Source organism: Silurus aristotelis, assembly GCF_946808225.1.
Source record: "Silurus aristotelis genome assembly, chromosome: 21".
Taxonomy (NCBI): Eukaryota; Metazoa; Chordata; class Actinopteri; order Siluriformes; family Siluridae; genus Silurus; species Silurus aristotelis.
The window spans coordinates 12,892,404-12,914,494 of NC_139594.1; the positions used below are offsets into that span (position 1 = coordinate 12,892,404).

The following is a 22,091-nucleotide window of genomic DNA, read 5'->3' on the forward strand; positions in this document are numbered from 1 at the left end:
TTTTATTATGTCTCTCACAGTGGACATGCACCTACGATGACAATTTCAGACCCCTCCATGATTTCTAAGTGGGAGAACTTGCAAAATAGCAGGGTGTTCAAATACTTATTTTCCTTACTGTATGTTGAGTTAGCCTGGAACCAAACTAAGAATCTTCTTCTCCAAAATCAGTGCAGTATTGGGGTTTAAACCCAATAATTTCTGATTGGCAACCCATAGTTTTAATGGCACCTACCACTAGTCACTGATTACATTCACATGTTAACAAGGGTTAAGATGAAAAGAAAGTTTGAATGAAAAGCAAAAGAGTTGGTGTCCTTATTGCCAGCCAAGACAACTAAATTGTTAGAAATGAATTTCTCATTATAACAGCATCTTCACTTTAATAACAGAAAAGGTACTAGAACTGGGAAGATATATGATATTTAAAAACCAATCCAAGAAGAAATTCCAGTTAAATACAAATTTATACCATTTCACTGCTTGGCGCGAGGGGCAGACCAGACTGGTTTGCCATCAAAATTACAATATTTATATTCAGCCTTTCCTTTGCAGCAGGAGAGTTAACTGCAGAGGAACTCCTGTGTCTTTTGTTATGCTTATCTATACACAACAATAAGCATGTCTTATCATGATGGAATTGAGAGTGAATTAACACAGAATATGTAAAACAATTTTAGCCCTTCTATTTATGCAAAATATCTAAGAAACGTGGATTAAATGCAGAATTAGGGTGAGATACACAATATTACATACTCCTACACAAATAAACCAAACTGTCTGCATTAACTTTAACTTCTATATATTCTGCATTCCTCTCTAGTTGTTGATAAATGAAGAAAAATATACGAGATCAGGTCGAGACTATTGCCCTACAGCCCAGCTGCTGTTCTCTGAGTAAATAATGCACACAGAGTTTTGCCAGTACCCTCTGGAATGCTAAAGGTACACAAACAAGTGGATTAAATGTGCTAACTCAACTATAGCCAACAGCCTACCCACAGAGCAAAGTTAAAATGAGAAATCTTGCTAAGAGGTTAACTTCTGCATGCCAGAGCTGTTGTTTAATCCACTGGTCTTCTACACGCTTCTGTCTACAAAACCAGTGAAGCGAATTAGTGAATGTTGAAAGTAAAACATCTTGATGATTGATGTCTCCAAATAAGCACTGGCTCTATGACTGAAAGGCATAACACACTGTCCACAACCTCTAACACTATGTGAACTTTGCCCTCGCTGTGACACTGATCATATCTCCTCTCTGCCAAACACCGGTATGTCAAATGTGTTATTACCTGTAATCTAGTCTCAGTGGCTAAAAACATTTGAAAGCCACTGGTTTACAGTATATATCATCCCTATATTGTATGGCATTTGGAAAACTGATTTTGGCTACTATAATCAGAATTAAATACCAAGATAGACCAATGGCTGTATATATGGGTGGACAACATGGCACCAGTTAATGACTTCCATTATGCATTTAAGCTGAAATATGCCTAAAATGTAAGAGCTTTGATTGAGTTTGTACAGTGGGTCAGAGACAGAGGATGCACAATAAATAGGGCTGGATGGAGTTTTTGACCTTCCATGCTAGATATTGCCATGCCGGGAACATGTGTGCTGAGGGACGTTTACCTAAAATCAAGACAATGAATCAAGCACTAGCTAAAAGTGTACAGGTGTACAAGTGTAAAGGTACAGTGTAATTAGTTAATATGTGAGGTGCTAAATTGTAGTCATAGAATTTTTAAATATTTTACATTACCATGGACAGGTAAAAGTTGAAAGCTTTGAACTTCCTGAACAGATTATTGAACTTCACAGAAAACACCATGGCCTACAAAACATAGCCAACATGAATTAAAACTCACTTAAACTCACACACATTTCATGTTCACAGTCACCAGATTACTGATACTACAAATCTGAATTAAATCACACACTCTGCTATTTCAGTACTTCTATTACTTGTATTCACCAGGCATGCTGAACCTGTGTTTACTATGCATGCTTTTCTGAATTTTGCTCTGTTGCTTTCTCCTGGTTTTGTCTGTTTGTTGATTGCCTGACACTTTGCCTGTTTTTGACCACGTGTTATATTTGTCTGAATGTTTTTTTAAATAAAGTGTTAAACTTCAATCTGTCTGTCTCTGCCAACTGGCATGAGTCAAGACTGACTGTGATACCATTTGCTAGCTCTCTAACATGATAAAATGATGTAGAGGTAAACAGCAGTCAATATTTACACTCATAACAGCCCATTTATAATTTTAGCATAAAATTGCTCCATAATTTAATGATCTAGTTATTTCATCCTAAAATCAATCTGAATTTTTGAAGTGTAGCTAGTGTAAGCTGCTTTTGTACATGGAATATTTATGTTGGTTTGTTGCTTATTATATTAGTACAACATCAAACTAAGCAAAATACTACAAAAAAAGCAAAAATAGCAAAAATAGTTAGAGCAGTTGAAAGAGTTTACACCAGAATAAAATGGCTTTGCTACAGGCTTTGCTGTCAAGAGCTCTATCTGTGTGATGGAAAATGCATGATGCTTAACTGTCATGTCTCAAAATTGTCAATCACAAGTTCAACCATGGCTTTGTAACTATCATTAATCAAATAACTCGTATACAAAAAACATTTTATTGTACATAAAAGTACTAAGAGAGATATAAATCTCAAATTAACTTGCTCACAGAACACTATTCACAAAAATATGTGGAAATGTAACTCAAAACCCTTGCCTCATTCTCGAGTCTCTGATATGGGAATGGATACAGTTAAATATTGTACAGCAGAGTCACAAGTGCCTCAATGACATTTCTGCTGCAACTTTCAACCCAATTATAACATCTATTTACAATCATTGTGAGAAAGCCAACAGAGAATATGGTCTGAAAGCCAACGCTCAACCACCTGATTTTTCTTCCTAAATTGTATTTTCATTCAAAATGTTGAACAAACATGATTTGATGTGATCTCATAACTTTAGCACATAACGCTGGTCTGATAACAAAAGTGACTTTTTTTAATGCAAATTGCATAGTCAGGTTTTGGTAAAACTAGCACAGACAAACAGCAGGTTAATATAAATACCACTGTATATCAGTGAGCATTGCTCGAGATCAGAGATGGCAAAAGTACACACACACATCCCTTACTCAAGTAGAAGTACAGATACTTCCACAGATGTTTTAAGATTCTGGCAAAAGCTGAAGTATTGACTTTTTCACTCAAGTTAAAGTAAAGAAGTTTGGGCTCTGACTTGAATTAAGTAATAATTAGCCATTCCTAATACTTGTTTTAGTGGCATGCTAGTAACTGGACCTCACATCATATTCATATATTAATACAAAAGTATTTCAAATTTGTTACCTAATGAATGTATCCAGGGTGAACAACCACAATATAGAAGACAAACAGAGCAAAAATGATGATGGTCAGGAATGTCTTTGTTCTCTGTCATGTTTGCATCACTGACTCCCTCTGTCTCATCCATGATAGCTATTTTGCCTTGCTTGTTGTTAGCCTCGTAGGCTAGCCTACGTCTGTGGTGAGTGATAGCCAGGAAATTATACACCAGTGGTAGGTAGAAAAAGCCATGCATTGACAAGAAATAGGTTGATGGTCTGAAAAAGGAGTGCAATGAGAATTAACAATATTGATCAGGTCATCTATCAGGTAGCTAAAAACTAAAGTAACAAGCCTGATTTAATAATATAAGAATTAGAAAGTTCAGATATTTGTGTAAAAATTGAATGAGTGAAAGTAAAAAGTTGTCTAAAAAATAAATACTGAAGTGAAGTACTGATAGCAGAAAAATCTACTTAAGTACAGTAAAAAAAAAGTATTTGCACTTCTTTACTTCCTATCTCTGCTCGAAATAAACAAAACAAGGTGAAAGCAGAGTCGGAAAAAACAGGCAAAAAGGTCACTAACGTCAACAAGCTGGACTGTGAAAATACAAAGGGCTAGTAATGAGAGGTGAAGTAGCACTAATAAGATTTAGCAATGAACTGAGTGAACTGTGGTGTATACTTAGAGGGAATGAATAACAATTGAGATCAAGCAAAATTCCAGTTAGTGGTTGTAGTTGAAGGACACAAGGGTTGTTTATAGACTAATGATTCTTAGAATTGGCATTGGAGGAACAATACATCAATACATAAATGTTGGTTACTTCTATTGTAAGCATTTACAATTGTTTCATTACATCATGTCCATAGACACACTATATAGACAAAAGTTTGTGGACACCTGACCGTAAGATTTGTATGTGTTTTTGAAAATCTCTTTTCATATTTATTTCCAATTTGCTCTTATAATTAAGTCCTCTATTTTTTTCAGCTGTAGAAGGAGGGAGGCTGCACTCCAAGGCACAACTTGTGGAAGAGTTAACAGCCTGGCCTCCCCTTCTGCCCGAAAATTCTGATCGAGTAACCAGACTCGCGAGGCTGGCTTCGGACCCTCTCAGAACAGCTAGGGCGATCCCCTGCAGGTGTGAGTGATTCCTAAGCAGGCATGGGTCCCCTCCATCCCCATTGGGGACGGAGGGAGTCACCCGGTGGAGGGTGAGGCACATCTTGTGGGAGAGCTAACTGTCTGGCCTTCTGGTGGTGTCGAGAAGGTACGGGTATTGAGGTGTAAACTGCCCACCCAGAAATAGGGCGCTCTGATTGTCAAGGCCACTGCACCACTGCCCGTTTGTTAGAGGAAAGGTGGTGCTCCGCTACAAATAAAGTTCTAAATTCTAAACAGTGCAGAGGGTGAAAAAATTGTTTGGCAATGCAATATCATCCGCATTATTCAAGAGAATAACAATCTTTGAGGAATCTCTGTTTCTAATATCTGTTGGACTGAAAGATATGTGACTCATACATATGTGTGATTTTAAAAAAAGGCATAGACATTTATGCAGCTATTACTATGAAGAGATACAGGTTTGGAGGCCCATCTTGCCATTTCCAGTTGGATCCATAAAATTATTTATTTATTTATTTTTTATCTTAAGCACTATTGTGAAGTCCTCTTTCCATAATCACCACATAAGAGATGGCAGAGAAGTAAAAGACAAATGCCATAGTATCAGAAAAGTGAAACATCTGCCAGTAGCAACTTTTTTTTTTATTCAGTAAAATGTAAAAAAGCTAAAAGAGTCTTTAATCCACCCTATGCCATGCTTCTCTCTTTCACATTCTTCCTCTATTTCAAACTATTCTCAATGAATGGGCTAGAGTTCTAACACAAATTTCCTCAAATTTAGACTCCATTAAGATCATTACTGACTAATGATGTACAGAGCAGCTCTACTGCTAGGGTCACACATTTTGGACTGACAAGGAAGTACAAAAGAGTAAATAAATGTAAGAAATTTTTTTAAGAGAGATATAAGCCCGAATATATATAAATATGGTTCTTGTTGAATCAAATATAGAAGTTCTATGAATTTTCCAATAGTGTTAATGACATGGTGCACTGTATGGATCAGATTGTTTGGACAGCTTGCTGTACGTGGTATTCTTGTTGAACATAAGATTCAAAAAGCATGGCATTAACACGTATTTGTGTAATACTAAACAAACTCCTGACAACAGGAGTCTTTTAAGTAGGCTATCCACAAGATAGAGTGTGGCTGTAAGGATTTAAGCATTATTGAGGTGGAGGCCTGGCATACAGTTGGCATTTGTAAAGCTGCTTTGAGACAATGTTGATTGTTAAATGTGCTATACAAATAAAAATTAATTGAATTTAATTGAATTGAAGTTTTACCAAAAGGTGTTCAGTGGGGCTGAGGACATCATTGGCGATCCATGCCTTTTCATGGATCTCACTTTGTAGCTTCAGTCGCATTTGTCATGCTGAAATCGGTTTGGGCCTCTTAGGTTCAGTGATATTTTTTACTATTTTTGTATTGTAATAATCCATTTTTAAAGACAGTTACATAGATTATGCATTTTAATAATGTCCTTTTTTAGAGATTTGTGAGTGCATATAAAGATACACTTAGAAAGTCTATATGCTAAAAACCAGGCTTTATTTATAGATCTAACATCTATGAAGAATCAAAACTGCTGATGTGAAAAAAAATCTTTTTTCTCTCTCACAAGATGTACAATAGAAGAAAGCTTTTTTCACAATGAGCCAATCAGGAAAAAAAGCTAAATCTGTACAATAGACTAGGTTATAGGCTAAAAAATTATATATATTGCTTTCATGATGGTACATTTACTGTGATTACATGCTATATTTCTGCAGCCATGCTTTATTTCAAAAGAAAATAACATTTTTCAATGCCAAATGCCACCGTTGATGCATCCACACAAAATTTAATGAGCTGTTGTTCAATAATTCAGCATAAAACAAGCGGAGACCTGACATTATCTAACTAAATGCACAAAAACCCATCTTAAAGCTTTCATGTAGATCTGTCATGGCCTGGTTAGTGAACATGCAAACCATGGGAAGAGACAGGAAATGAAATGTACAGTGATCCTGGTGCAGGATCACTTTGTGTCTGTTAGTATTTTCATCATTTTTCCATCTCTTCAGCATGCCCTCTGCAATCTTCCTTTCATCAAGCCAAAACATCATCCTTTCTGTCTAAGACCCTGATGCAATCGCTCTTCCTCTACATACCCTGCCCCTCTCTCTCTCTCCTCCCTGTTATCGCTCTCTTTGTTCTCGATGTTTCCTTTTGCCAATAATTCTCCTTGGAAACAGATGTGGAGAAGCTGCCAGATGAAGATGTCCACAGAGGCTACTATACCTCAACCAATCTGGAGGATGAGAAACAATGCTTCCTGATCTGTGTGGGTTTGTTCACACTTTCATAGCAAGCATGGTGGTGGCAGTGTTGGCATCTTGGGGATCATATAAACATTTATCAGTCGGTTTTGATATGGATCTTAATGAGTGCGTGTATTATCTTAATGAAATTATGCAGTGATAAAGCTTACCTGTGAGTGATTAAAAGCATGAGACGTGTCAGACTATTTAAAAAAGAAAAGATAGGAGTCGGGTGAAAACACTCGCACACAAACAGATGCATACCACACTGCAGCACTTCATTAATAAGTAAAATAATATATTCTAATGAGGTTAGTACATGCAACAGTTAACCACTTCTCCATCATTCTAGATTTTCTTCAGATTCATCTCGGCAAAAGCTTCTTAGCTTCCCTCTACAGTGCACTCATTCTCTAGTCACTTTGCTGTTGGTGCTGTCTCTAGTCATTCTTTCATCCCTGATGTGTGTGCTGTTGAAATTTTGCTGATTTGCACTGAGATGTGGAACTGAAGCAGTATAGTAGATGGTCAACCATTACACGCTTCTCTGCATACAGTTGGAGGGGCTATGCCCTAGTAGGCGATGTGGAAAAATGCAAATACAAGCTGTATTTCCATAGATACATCATTTAGTCATACACCTAAATACACATTGCTATATTAGATTAGGATTCATCTAGCCTCAAAACACAAAACTGAATACAAATTAAAATATTGAGATGTAAGTATGGAGCTCTCTATCTATCTTTCTCTCTCTCTCTCTCTCTCTCTCTCTCTCTCTCTCTCTCTCTCTCTCTCTCTCTCTCTCACTCTCTTCCTCTCTCTCCCTGTGTGTGTGTATATGTGTATTAGGGGCATTTTCTTCGGTAAAGGGCTTTTGGTAAGCATGAAAACACGAAATAAGCCACAGTGCTAGCATTAGCCACTAACCAGGAAGTGGCTAGCTGCTAATGCTAGCGCTATGGATCAGCTTCAAGGATTTCTCTTAAAAGGATAAAATTCTGACAATTCCACATATCGAGGGAGTGATTGAATAAAGGATGGAAAGACTGAAGACATCTGTTAAAGTATGCTAAAATAAGTAGAACGGTTAAGTAGATCATATTATTAGAAAACAAAATATTAAATGTAAAACACACACTTACATATACATCTGTATTACCTAAATAGGGTCTAACATATGTAAACTATTTGATTAATATTTTCTATTTATTAAATGTTGTTATAATTTTAATTTGTGTCAATTTTATTTATTACTCAATTTAATCAATATAATAAAAAAGTGTCTTGCATTAATTAGATTTATTCTATTTTATTCGTAAAAAATATTATAAAATATTATATTATCTAACCAAGCAATTTCTTTTAATGTAAACTGTTGATGTTCACAAATGTTAAAATTAAACTGCATTAATAAAAAAGCAATAAATATTAGGTTTTGCATTTCTTCCCCCTAACCAAAAATTTTACTGTACTGTGACTTAGAAACAGAGGTACATACCAAAATGGGAATTTTGTGTACGTTAATATATATCAGTGGCAGGCCGTGCATTTGGTACCTGGGCCTTCAGTGGGGACTTACCAGACTTAATCCACCTTTTCATACCACCACTATCTTGTCGCAATTATAGAAACCATCGATACTATAGACGCAATATAACAACATGCGGCATTACAGAGAGAGAGGCATTTCACGTATGGAGCGTAAATACCATTTTACTAAAGCAAGAAACCCAGTTAAGAAACTCCAAACCTCTACACTACAACCGCAACAGTGCAAAATTAAGAGAATAGACTGTTGGAAATAAATTAATACAATTTCATAGAATAAATATTAGAATTTAGGTTGTAAATGTAGGTCAGTGCTTCTGATAGTGTTTAGGCCAGCAGAGAAGGCATATATACTGTATATTGAAATTTATCAAACACATGTTCTTAACTCCCTGTTAGCTCACTCTCATACAAATTACAGAGGGGATACAGTTACGGCCTGGGGTTGGATTTCAGGCAGTGATAAAGGGTATCGGATCAAAATCAGTGAAAGAGTGATGAGGATTATGAGCAGGTTTGTATTACAAACTAATAAAGAAATGTATTAAGATGAAGTGGTTCAGACATAATTTTCTCACAATGCCCAAGACTTTTGCCCTGTATCATGTACATGGTGTTTACTGCTTTAATACTCTTGAGGGCACAGCTTTGAGGCTTTTTGCAAGACTCAAATAATTTTTCCTGCCAGCTCTCACAGACCTGTGTTGATCTATGTTGATCAATTACTGCTTTTCACTCAAACCTAAGCTGCTAACAGCTGATGTTAAAGGCACTTGTTTGCTGACAGAGCCAGAACTATATCACCTATCACATACTGAATCAAAGTTTAGAATTCAGATTCAGATTCTTCTTATCCATGAGACACATTCGATGCACCAAAATGTGGCTACTATCTATCCTAATAGTATTCCAAAATAAGACCATAGTGCGTTACAATGAGTATAAAAAAAGCACATTGACTATTTTTGAGCCCTGGACAACTAAAATTATCTACAATTCCTTGCACAAGTGAGGAGTAGGTTTATGACTACTAAATTTAACCTGCAAACTTGCAAAAAGGTGGACAAGTCTAAAAAGAAAATAAAGAATAGCTGAAATGCATTTTTTACAGCAACCACCTATATAACTAGACAACAATGTTTTCTTTTCTTATATGACATGTTTGTTTGCATATTATTTTGGTGTACATTTGAAGGTATGCATGTTTTCTTTTAAAGCTTACATACCTTTAGTGCATAGTATAGGTAGGTAAATTGTAATGGAGCAATTGACTCAATGCAAAATAGATGCTTAGTGTTCCCTATTTAGACCTTGTAAAGGACAGCACTCAATAAAGTGCATTTACGGATATGCATGCAATATGCAAAATGGGCCTTTTATTGCGGGATACTATGTGTGGGTTATCAAGCATTTCTAGGCGAGTGGTTTTATGTGGTATTTTAGGGATGGATCGTTCCTTTCAAGCACAGTGTGTAAATCCACAGTTTCATCAGAAAGAGGCTCTATGATCTCCATGTCAGCATGAAACAAACACATTTTGGCTGTAAGGACAGAATTAGGGATGAGACTGGAGTGTGTTAAGATCATGTAGGGAAGCAATCTTGGTCATAAATGGGCAATGACTATAAGCACCAGAGCAGAATGCAACAAGCATTTGATCATAGATAAAGCTAAGTATCTTTGTACTTCTTGTAGGAATGTAATGTTCTCTGTAAACATATCTGTTTCTGTTTAGTGCGTGAAATATTCATATCTGTATCTATACTCCATTCCATTTAAAATGAAAGGTGGGTGTGGCCAAATGTTTTGTTTGTTTCTCTAAATCTGATGTTTATTTTTATTTTACCGTTTAAAACACCTGATATTCTCTACACACTGACATCAATAACTTACAAAACAGAATGACACCAATCAGACCTCTATTATACTGTAAAAATCTGAATCCGTATCCATTTCCATTTAAATATTATTCTTTTTGATAAGGATTCATTACACTTCTTGAATCCATTGTCTGTGTAAGCTTTCGTCTTCTAAAATCAAGAAAACACACTTATTTATGCATTTCTTTATATTACATGATGATAAATGGATTTGAGGCTATTAAACGGTTGTATTTGGGTTAAGAATGAATGATAGATAGAACCCTATCAGTGCTAAAGTGCATGATACACAAAAAAAAACCCACAGCTAATGCACAGCCTCTAAACTTGAACATTGTGTGAGCTTCTAAAATAAATTTTTCTTTTTCTTTTTGCCTCTATGCCTAAAACAGTCTTGAAGCAATTTAGTAATGCTTGAAACTCCAAGTAGAAGCAAGAGCTTAGCTGTTACACACAGAATCAGGTTACGTCAGCAATGCTTTATTTACAACAGAATGCACCACATCTGCCATGTTCTCAAAACTTCACCATGAATTCAGACACTTAAGTGTGCACACATTAGTGTATTCTGATTATCTCACTCTTTATTTTATTTTTTATATATCACTGAAAAGAATTACACAGATTTGAGAATAAAGGACCATAGAAGAAAAGCCACAGGCAATTACCTCTAATCCTTTTTGCTACAGTTAAGCCTATGTGCTCTTGATTTAGCACAGCCTAACAAAGCTATAAAGGTTTTAATCTGAGCGCGCGCGCGCGCGTGCGTGCGTGCGTGTGTGTGTGAAAGAGAAACAGAGAAAGATAGATAGATAGATAGATAGATAGATAGATAGATAGATAGATAGATAGATAGATAGATAGATAGAGAGAAAGAGAGAGAGAGAGAGAGAGAGAGAGAGAGAGAGAGAGAGAGAGTTAGGACCCAATAACAATAACAGCAATAGTTATGCTATTAATCACAAAGGTTTGCCTAAATATCCATCTAGGTAATACACACACCTTGGTATCAGTCATCATTTCTTAGCATGCTAGCTAAATATTTCTTCCTGCTAAACATCACATTAGCATACTCAAAACTCTCATTTACTTATTCAACTACATGTTATGGACAAATGCCTGTGGACATTTGAATCACATGTGCCTTTTGAGCATTGCATACCACATTTAGTCCCCTTTTGCTGTTATTATAATCTCCACTCTTCTGGGAAGATGTTTCATTAGATTTTGTAGTGTGGTTGTGGAAACTGATGTTAGGTAAGGAGGCCTGGGTGCAGTTAGTGTTCCAATTCATCCCAAGTGTTCAATGGGTTTGAAGTCAGAGCTCTACAGCAGGCCAGTCAAGATCTTCCAATCCAACTCTTGTAAACCATAACTTCATAAGCTTTCTTTATGCACAAGGGCATTGGCATGCTGGAACAAGTTTGGGTCTCCAAGTGAGGGAATAATTTAATGCTACTGAATCCGTAGACATCCTTTAAAGATGTTTGCTTTGTGGAAACTGTTTGGGAAAGAACCACATACCTACAACTAGAAAAGTCAGGTGACCCAATACTCCATATTGTCTATTGAGTCTAAACAGCCTGTTATTTCTTCTACACGTACCACTAATGCCTGAATACAGATCTTCACTTTATAATAAATTAAGTCAGTTAGCCAACATCCCAAAAGTTTTACTAAGCCCCCTAGTTCAAATCCCCCCCATTCAAATCTCTCAGTCTACTCATCCTGCAATTTCTCTAGTCAATCATTATCTTTTTACTTTCACATCCTACAATTGATTGACAATTAGATTTGTCAATCTACTCTCCCCATTTTGAAAATGTAGAAACGTTTGTTACTGTTGTTTTTTGTTGCACCTTCACAATAATTTATTTAATAATTATGTGATATAAGTAAATTTACTTGAGCTTGAAACAATTTACATACACTTCAGTGCATAAAGTTGTGGCAGGCAGTGGCCATCATCACATGCTAGACATTATCTCTGCATTAAAATCACTCTCTAAATGCTGCAATATGACAATAAGTGTAAGCTGCATTTCAGTAAATGTATCTAGGCATATGCTGTGCTTCAATTTGAAAGAGACCTGCATTAATAGCTACTGATGATAATGGCAAGAATGTTTTGCTCAGACACATTGGATGCTATTTTCTGCACACTTTGAAGTTATAAATACTTTAGGATTTGCTTTGAAGATATTTTGGGTTCACTGGCAGATATTTTTATGCATAAAAATATCTAATGTTACTCACATCACATGAAGCTTGTTCTGATCTGTAAAGAACAGGACAGGAGCAGATTGTTATTTCAGTCAGCAGTTAAAGCTCTCACCAACATTGGAGTTTTGACAAGAGTTAAAAAAAAAAGCTGGTGAGGAAAACTCAAATGCTTGAACAAAAACATTTACAGAATTTTGTGAATGCATTAGAAAGTGAATTTTGTGGAATCTATTCTTCACTTTTTTTACCAAGTACAGTAGCTTTAATCTATGCTCTCTTTAATCTATGCAACTGAAGCACAGCTAAAGGCGGGAGTATCAGGATTTTCAAATTGGGAAATATATTGGATTAAATCAAGTAACGTATGTAGTCTTATGTTTGATAAATATAAAATTCGAAAATGATACACAATAAAATATGTATAAATAAATACAAATATATGCAAATATATAAAATCCTCTGATCATCATTTTCATTATCAGAGTTAAGTGTGTAATGTGAGATGAGGTCTCTAAATAACCCAGGGTCATGTAAGAGGTGACTTTACTGCAGATCTGTGGCAAAGTCAATTAGTTGTTATTGTAACACTTTGTACAGGCTGTGCTAAACTGCTTATACTTGTCATAGTTACACTAAACATTTATGTTTGAGGAATGTTCAAAATTATGATTCTTTGTATTGTCCGTATTAGACTGACTGACAATTTAGACCGAATAAATTGTCATCCAGAGTACAGTAAACTGACTGAGCCAATCAAAAAATATTTTTTTCCTTGTTAAATAAAGTGGGTCAAATTTTATTTAATTGTATTCAATTACATATTTTAATAGTCATATCAGCTTATTCTTATCTGATTACATTCACAATGGATCTTTACATACTTCTTTGAGTCATGAAATGCTCTGATTGATGCAGATGGAGCAAAATGGTCCTGTGGGGAAACAAAGCTCATTACACATCTCGAACAATTTTCAAAATACCTGTGACTTTGGATATGGAAATTAAGATAAAGCTATTCATCTTAAGGCAGAGGCAGGACTCAAATTCAAGTGCACGTTATCTACTTGATATCACCAGACATTTGGTATAATGTGTACCTGTTGTTAAACATAATAAAAAGTTTTTTATTTTATTTTTTATCTACTTTGTCTGTACCAGACAACAGCTTTTACTATTGCTAACATTTGAAGACAAGTAAAGGCAATATCAGACAGAGCATCATTGCTGAATGTCGAGTCAGTACCAGACAAGTATTTCTCAATTCCAAGTGGCACAACAAAAAAAAAGCTTGCCCTATTTTCCAGAAATTGTGGTTGAAATTCTGACAATGCAACACCCTGGCAGTCAAGAGAGCAAACTTCCATGCTCTCTCGGTGGGAGAGATGACATACTTCTCACTAGCCAAGCAGAATACTGCAGAAGCAGTTCAAAATAATTTAGAGGAGTATGTTTAACCCACTGTTCCAGTCTGGTAGTTAGCTAGTAAGCTGGTTAGTAGGTTGGAAATGTCAAGATCGACATGAGTAGGGGAGTGGTGGCTCCAGCGGTTAAGGCGCTGGGTTGCCGATCGGAAGGTCTGGGGTTCAAGCCTCGGTATCGCCAGGCTGCCACTCTTGGGCCCTTGAGCAAGGCCCTTAACCCTCTATGCTCCGGGGGTCCCGTACGAGGGAAATATCAAGGTCTGTGACGTCGGAGTGACGTGGGGCCGCCTTCCCGTGGGCTCACCACCTGCAGGAGGGACCGTAAGGGACGGTGCTGTGAGGATTGGGCAGCAGTCGAAGGCGGGAACCTGCTTAGACTGCTGCCCCTGTGACCAGAATTACAGATAAGCAGGAGAAAATGGATGGATGGAAGATCGAATAGGGAAAATAAAATCAGTTTTTTCCATGGTATCATTTTCACTTTTGGACTATTTTCCATTTGTTTGACTCATGGCTGTGACCATGAACCTGCATGAGTAGCCTCTTAAAGGTACCTACAAGTTCATGATCGTTCTCTCTCCTATTCTCATCTTGTCAAGAATTGGATTTAAAGTGCTAAAAATAGTGATCTAATTTTTCTGTTTCCTGCTAGTTTTGGTTTTGTTGGACCATATGAGAGTGCACACACCTTGGGTGATGGTTATTTTAGTGTCTGACTCATTACTGTTCTTGCAACAGTGTCCTGAGAGCAGACACATGGCCTATTGTTTGCATTGGTGCATAGCTATATGGCCACAGAAGTGGCAGAGTAACCTAATTTCATAATTTCATGAATTAATTGCTTGTTTTAAATCGTTAAACATTCCTAGCCTCTTATACTTCAGTGCAGGATAGTGAGCTGTTTTTATTATTTTTTTGCCCTGCCACAAATTGGATGATGGACAATGATCAATGCCCAAAATGTTGACGCTTGAGCATCTCTGACAAGCCTTGATTTAAATGAAGCATAAAGCCAATAGTGATGTATGAAACTGTCACGCTATGCAAATACTGCTGAGTATTTATAATCATCCTCTAATGCTGTGCAACATGAAGAGCAGACGTGGTTGTTGGGCCACCTGGAGGAAAAGTTAAAGCTCCTTCACCACATTGTCAAGGCAAAAACTAAAATGGGAGGAAGCTTAGCTGCTCAGTGCAGTGAAGTGCAACTTTGTACATCTGCTGCATATGCTACACAGTAGTCTCTGGCTGCTTCTCATTCTCTAAACTTGAATAATGAGCCCGTCCTGGTGGAGATTTTTGAGAGCCCTCCATCAGAACATTCTGGTGATCAAAAAGAGATAAGTAGGCATGCAAGGCTTCAGGCTGATACTAAGGCTGTCTTAGTAAAATTGGATCTTCCACTCAACACAGCTTGGAAAATTCCTAACCTCTCTGAGACATAGTTGCTCAAGCAAGTGATCATTCTTTTTCACAATGCTTAAATTTATTACAGAGCCCTTATGCACACTCAACGGTGCATTGTATTTGTGACCTGAATATGGCACTTTAATTGCAGATGCAGAAGCAGTGAGGTTGACATTAATGCCTTTGGTACAGACAATGATGAAACTCTGCAAGTAAACACAAGTGGCACTCAGCCAAATAGAAAGAAGCTCATATGTTCGTTCACCAAGCCTGTGGTGCTCAAGGCAAATGAGCACTGTACACCTTTAAAAGAGAACCGTTGTTTCTTGATAAAACAATTAGCAACAAAAAACATTAGAGGCCAGATCACTGGGATTAATAATTCAGATAAGGAAAGTTGAAAAGGCAGTTGCTGGAAGCCTGATAGAAAGATTCTACAACCTGCTGCTATGAGTTTAACTGGTCATTGACACACAGGCCCAGAACGCATTTGATGGCACCTGCCTCTGTCCAAAAAACAGACATTTTGAGGCAGCAGGCTACCACTAGACACTATTTTTGCCTTTTAGTTTAAATGGTCTTTTTAGTAACTTGAGTTATTTGATTTGATCCATTGATTCATTAAGTATTCCCTCTGCCCAAATGAGCAGTCTGTTCCTGCTCTACTCCTGCTTTCTAAATGGGAATCAATGATCATGGCAGTGGCCAATACTTATTTGTTCACCTTAGTAACTTGCTCAGAAAGTCACTTGGAATCTAATCATATCCAGCCAATACACTCTTTCCATGAAGTTATGTTTCAACTGTAGTGCTGTTCCACAATCCCAAAACAATAAAAACAATTTGTTGAAAATCTTCTAAGTGGACAAACTAATGTGGACAGCTGGCCAACACACTTTTAAAGAGGCTTTTCTCAAAAGGTTGCCTTAACATGCACAGAATTGTATGTAATAATTTTGTACCTAGCATTTCCATTTTATGGAACGAAGTGAACCTATTTCAGCATAATATGTACATAAAGAGAGCTCTATAAAGGCTTGCAAAGGCTGGTTTGTTTAAGTGCCTGCATAGAACCACCAAAGCTACATACCAAAATCTGGTGGAGGCTGTTACAGAAGGCTGAACATACTCCATACAAACAGCAATTGTTTTAAAATGGGGAAGTTCAACAAACATGAGTATGCAGACCTCTGGTCATATATTTATTTGCATACAGTTAATTGAAACCCACCACCAAAGCAGACATCCATCCAACAGTGTTGCAAAATCCACACAACCTGATTGTATTTGCGATTGCAAACAAAGGTATTAATCAATTAACCTGTCACTTGACCCCTTCACAAACTGTTCAATAGCACTACTATTAAACAGTCTATTGGGACATATCTCGAACCTTTGTGATAACTTTGATATACTTCACTAGTTGCAAAGAAAATATTCTACTTTTCGTCAATAAAACAAAGTTTATGAAAGTAATGGTGGTAATTCCAAAGAATTTGAACTTTTACACCACCTGGGTTACTCGGGTTAACAAGACTAAACAGACAACAAATAAATATTAAATTTAATTATTGCCCAGCTAAAATATCTTGATGGTTTAGTTCATGATATTCCAACTATTATTTCAGTTCCTTTTTTAGGATGTTAATAAACTCAGGATGTATTTACGATGTGTATCTACTATTACAGATATTTTTCCTCTAGGAAGTATATGCCAGTTTGTAGTCCCTTACGAATGTATGCACACTTCTATATACACTCTATAAATTGTTCGATTTGCTGGATACTATTTAAAGCACATTTGTCTTTTCTATATTTTCGGATTTCAGTTGCACTGCAGCCATCTGCGTCAGATGTTAATGTGAGAAAGAGTGACAGTCTGCTCAGCATCCCACAGCTAATTGTGCGAGGTAAGTTTCACTTAATGTGGTTTGAATGATAGGGTGTTTAAAACTGCCATCACAAACTTTTTGTCTTTTTTTTTTGTTTGTTTTTCAATTTCATGGTGTGTATGTTTTAGGAAAGCCAATTAGAACAACCACAAAGATGAACTACTTTCCAGAGATTAGAAGTGATGTTGACACCTAATGCTGTTTCAGTCTGTAGTATACGCACATTTTCTCAAGTTGAGGTGTGTTTCATTAACAACATTGTGTTGTTTAGACCTTCTATTTATATGCACATTTTAAATTATGCAAATAAAGAAATGCTAACTATTGTTCTTTGACTCTGTTAAGAAAAATCCTTTATGGTACCGTCAAAGACAGTATTGCAAACGTTGATTCTATATCTATTTGAAGGAGCAGTTTGTATTTATATTAACAACAAGATAAACAGATAAATAAAATAAATAACATGAACACGTATTCCTCCCCAACCAATCCTCGGATATTCTAAAAAAGCACTGATCTAAATGAAGTTAATTTCTGGATCAGGGAAATCTTGAATCATAAAACAAACAAATCAGTAGATTCAGATTCACTGAATGGCAATTTTGTTAATTAAATTGTTTCTATAATATGTATCATTACTGTAGTTCTTATGACAGATAATGTAGAGGGAAATAGAAGCGAAGGTATAGAGAGTAAAGGGCAAGAATTAATTACTACTATTGGACAAAAACAAAACAGCAAACAGAAGAAGGGTAGTAAAGGAGAAAGGGAGAGAAAAGAGCAAAAAAAAAAAAAAGAAAAAGACAATGATAAAGGTTGGAGAAAGAGAGAAAAGAAAGACCTTAGTGAAAAATGTTGTATGAATAGAGGGAAAATGCAAAGAGAACGGGGTGCACAGAAAGAGGGTGAATGTGTGAGTTGAAGTGTGTGTGTGTGTGTGTGTGTGTGTGTGTGTGTGTGTGTGTGTGTGTGTTATGCGTGTCCTGCACTACAGTATGAGTCACTCATAATGTGTGCGTACTCATAAGTACACCTGTGTGTATCTCTGTACATGAATGACTTTGAATGTGTCATTGTTTTGTACATAAAACCTTAATGAAATGTTATACTTACCAATGGCACAGTTCATAATTATACATGTACTCAGTGAAGAAAAAGAATGTGATCTTAGACATTTTTCATTACATTTGTAAAGCTCCAAAACTAATGATCAGGGTTTTTTTTACTTTGATCCTAGTAACATTCAAAACCAAAAGAAAAAGGGTGGTAATGTGTATAGTAGTTTGGTCATTTGTTTTGTGACTATTTGTCCAGCATTATCTCTTGTATCCCTTATGATATTTATTGTTTTATTTAAAAATGTGTAGTTTTTTTTGATCCGTTGGCTACTAACATATTTTGGATTTCAATGATAAACTGTCATTTTGTATTTAATAAAAGATGTATTTTCCCTCAAGTTCTAACTGCTTTACAACCAATATAATATGCAGAATATGTCTTGATCTAGATATCAAGAATGTAGATCACCACATAAAATACACAAGGATCACATTTCAATTCGTACATACATACAATTGCAGCTCTGACTGAACGTAAACACTTTGTCTTTCACATCTGACCATATTACATTTTACATTACATTACATTATTTATATATTTATTTGTTTTATATTTATTTGTATATGTTTGTTTGATTTTATACTGTTTATCAAAATGAATGGATTGTAAGTAAAATCCCTGCAGTAAAGGTTTTCCCAAATAGAACTGGTGCTTTCCATAGCCTTCCTGCAGTCTCGGTGGTGGTGGATGGTAGATAAGAGGCAAAAACCTGATCTAAGTTAATGCAGTAATCATATATTTACCTGTTTATACCCAGCAAAATTTTAGTGTTTATTTAGCCAAGAAAAAGCACATATATTTAATATTTTAAAACACAGGCATTGCAAATGTGTAGTTACCATAACAAATAAATATCTTAATGAGCTTCCAAAAGGATGGAAAAGGGGTTATAAGGACTGGTTTTCTGTGTCGATGATTTATCCCGATTATCTTTTGTTTCACTGAGTATTTTTATGAATGAGAACAATTGGCTGCTCACCATTGTATCCGTTATCTGTGATTCTTTGGGAGTGTTAGGAGTGGAGAGCAATCACGGCTGGCACATGCGCACCAGGGTTTTCAGCGTTCAGCTGGAATGTGTAAAGTGCAGATGTCTTGCCCGCGGTCTTGCCCCGGCTTCATGGCAAAACTTTCAAACGATTACGCACGAGGGGTGCGCATTCAGTGCACACACACCAAAAAAAACTCAATGCAAAAGAAAGGAAAGCATACCTGAGCCCCAGTTTCCCCGTACTAACATCCAGCGGTGTAGTGAACACAGACACGGCGAGGACCCCTCTGAGATGCTGTTCAAAGAGAAGTCATTGGTGGAGCGCATCCTGAGGAAGGAGACTTACCTTCGTTTGGAGTTCAGAGGTTTGCCTTCAGGTCCATCGTACTGGGCACGGGTTCAGGCAATATTCCTCTATGCAGCAGCCTCGTCTCTACAGCAGTACAGAAATCCGGAGACAGAAGCAAAGCGCTCTGTAATGTGCAGCTGGTTGTGAGGTTCCGCGCGCTCAGGATTCCCCTCCGTCCCGGCGCTGCTTAAACCCTATTGGTCCAGAGCGGCCCGTGTACCCGGAGGAGGGGCGTGGCTTCAGAAAAAGGCTTCAAGCAGGGCGCATTAGATGCTGCTGGTACACTCTACAGGCTCAAGGAAATAAATGAAAGGTGCCCATAGTATAGGGAAAGAATAAAGCAGTATGGCTTCTTAAAAGGAAAAAAATTATAAAGAACTGTTTCGTTTTCTCTCTCTACATTCTGCATATTAATCTTTAGAATATATGTGTAGAATTATTAGCAGCAGCAGAATGTAAGCCAGAATGCAGAAGCTCCAAACAGAATCCAGACCTGGACGGCGAAAGGAGTTTATGATAGAAAAGATTTAGATTTGGAAAATGTTCCCTTTCCATCAAACTCAAAATCTCTCTCTGACGCTATCTCGCTCTCTCTCTCTCTCTCTCTCTCTCTCTCCCTCTCTCTCTCTCTCTCTCTCTCTCTCTCTCTCTGGGGTTGCAAGGTAGGCCTTGCAATCCCAATTGTTACCCTAACTCAGTCACCCATCTATGAAAGACCCATTATCATAATTGCAATTCATGCAGACGTAATAACCCTCATTGCTATTTACCTAATCATGATTTCAAGAAAAAAATCCCTCACTCTCAGAAAGAAAGTAATATTTACAGCATTTGGCAGACACCCTTATCTTGAGCAACTTCCATATATAAAATTTGTACAACTGAGCAACTATGGGTTTAAGGGCCTTCCTCAGGGGGCCATGACTGGCAGCAGCTTGGTATGGCTGGGATTTGAACTAACGACCTTCAGATGCCCTAACCACCTCCTTCCACTATGCTACCACCTACCCGCAACTAATTAAAGATGGTGCACTTGAATGAGTAACAACAATTTTCATGCAGTTTTGTAAATTCAACCCTGCCCTGTGTGTAATTAGGTCCAACATGGAACTACCATTTAAATTTGATTTGAGAGTTGGGTTATAATAACATGTTCGACAACACCAAGACAACTGTAAACATCTTTGTCATATAATGCTTTAACTATCATAGACATCCTGCACTACATGTCTATTAATACTTAATGCTCAGACCTTTATAGATGCAGAGTAGTTAATACACTTTGACATTTTTCCCAGTTCTCTTTCACAGTCATGAGATTCATACTGTTCATGGATGCCAGAGGAAAATCAGATTTGTCAGACAATGTTTTTTTTTTTTTTTTTTTTTTTTTTTTTTATGATCTGTATATTTTCATCCTACAGGCTGTAATTTAATTTGGGCTCTGTGCCACTTGCCTCTTCAAACATACGTCCAGTGCATCTAAGAACAGCTGGCTCTTTCATTTACAAACATTAAATTAACCTGGGAAACTGAATAAATGATGTTTGATTCTGCATATTTTACTTAAACCCTAGAAGAGCAGTGAGATTAAAAGTGTTAGTGTGAACCCAGGCAAAATGAAAGTCCCTTTGAAATGAAATCTAACACTTCAAAAAACAAAAGCACAGAGCATCTGCTAAATAACTTTGCAATATTCTTAAGCAATGGCATTGAAATCAATGTCAGTATGACTCACAGAGAGAGACAGAGAGAGAGACAGAGAGAGAGAGAGAGAGAGAGAGAGAGAGAGAGAGAGAGAGAGAGAGAGAGAGAAGTATTCAGAAATCTAGATGATCTTTACAAATGACATGGGTTAGAAGGCAATGGAAACTACAAAGCAACAAAAAAACATTACAGCCTAATGTTTCTTGTCATTAAGTGAAGAGACCTGGCATACTAGATAACAAATTGAGTAAAAGTGGGAAGCTCAATGATTCATTTTGTGTCGATATTTTTCCACCAAGCTGTAGGCCTTCTGACACGATCGGCACGCAAATTGCAAAAGCGACATTCACCGCCTACAGCCACAAAAAATCTCAGATGTTGTGTGAATGAATGCAAAGCAACGTCATGCACACATACACACACACAAACACACACTTCATTCATTATTGAACTTTGTAATCTTTTCATCTTTATTCATTCATGATTTAGAAAAGAGATAATGTAGAGCTTTTTTTTTTATTTAAAGTTAAGTTCGCTTTACTGAGCAAACAGTAAAATGCCTTGGTCTGGTGTTGATTGTAAATTCAGCACCTTGGCCAGCAACCTTACATAGCGGATTAAAAAAGATTTCTGTGGCAGTAGAGTGGTATCAGAGTCACCACTATAGGTTTGAAGAATACTTCACACTGTTGGCGCCTCATATTGTTACCATGGGTCTAAATTGCACTGAGTGGAAGCCACCAATCTGCTAAATATGAT

General features: G+C 36.8%; 1 protein-coding gene across 2 annotated transcripts in view; it reads right to left on the minus strand.

Annotated features, from left to right (window-relative positions):
- The window catches only part of dlgap3 (discs, large homolog-associated protein 3), a 173,125-nt gene extending 153,311 nt beyond the window's left edge, over positions 1–19,814 (minus strand). Inside the window, exon 1 of one of the 2 annotated variants that reach the window (XM_083523557.1) lies at positions 19,623–19,814. The gene's annotated coding sequence lies outside the window, so the exon portion shown is untranslated. The remainder of the gene's footprint in view (positions 1–19,622) is intronic. The other variant, XM_083523558.1, reaches the window with a different exon arrangement.
- Positions 19,815–22,091: the final 2,277 nt, after the last annotated feature.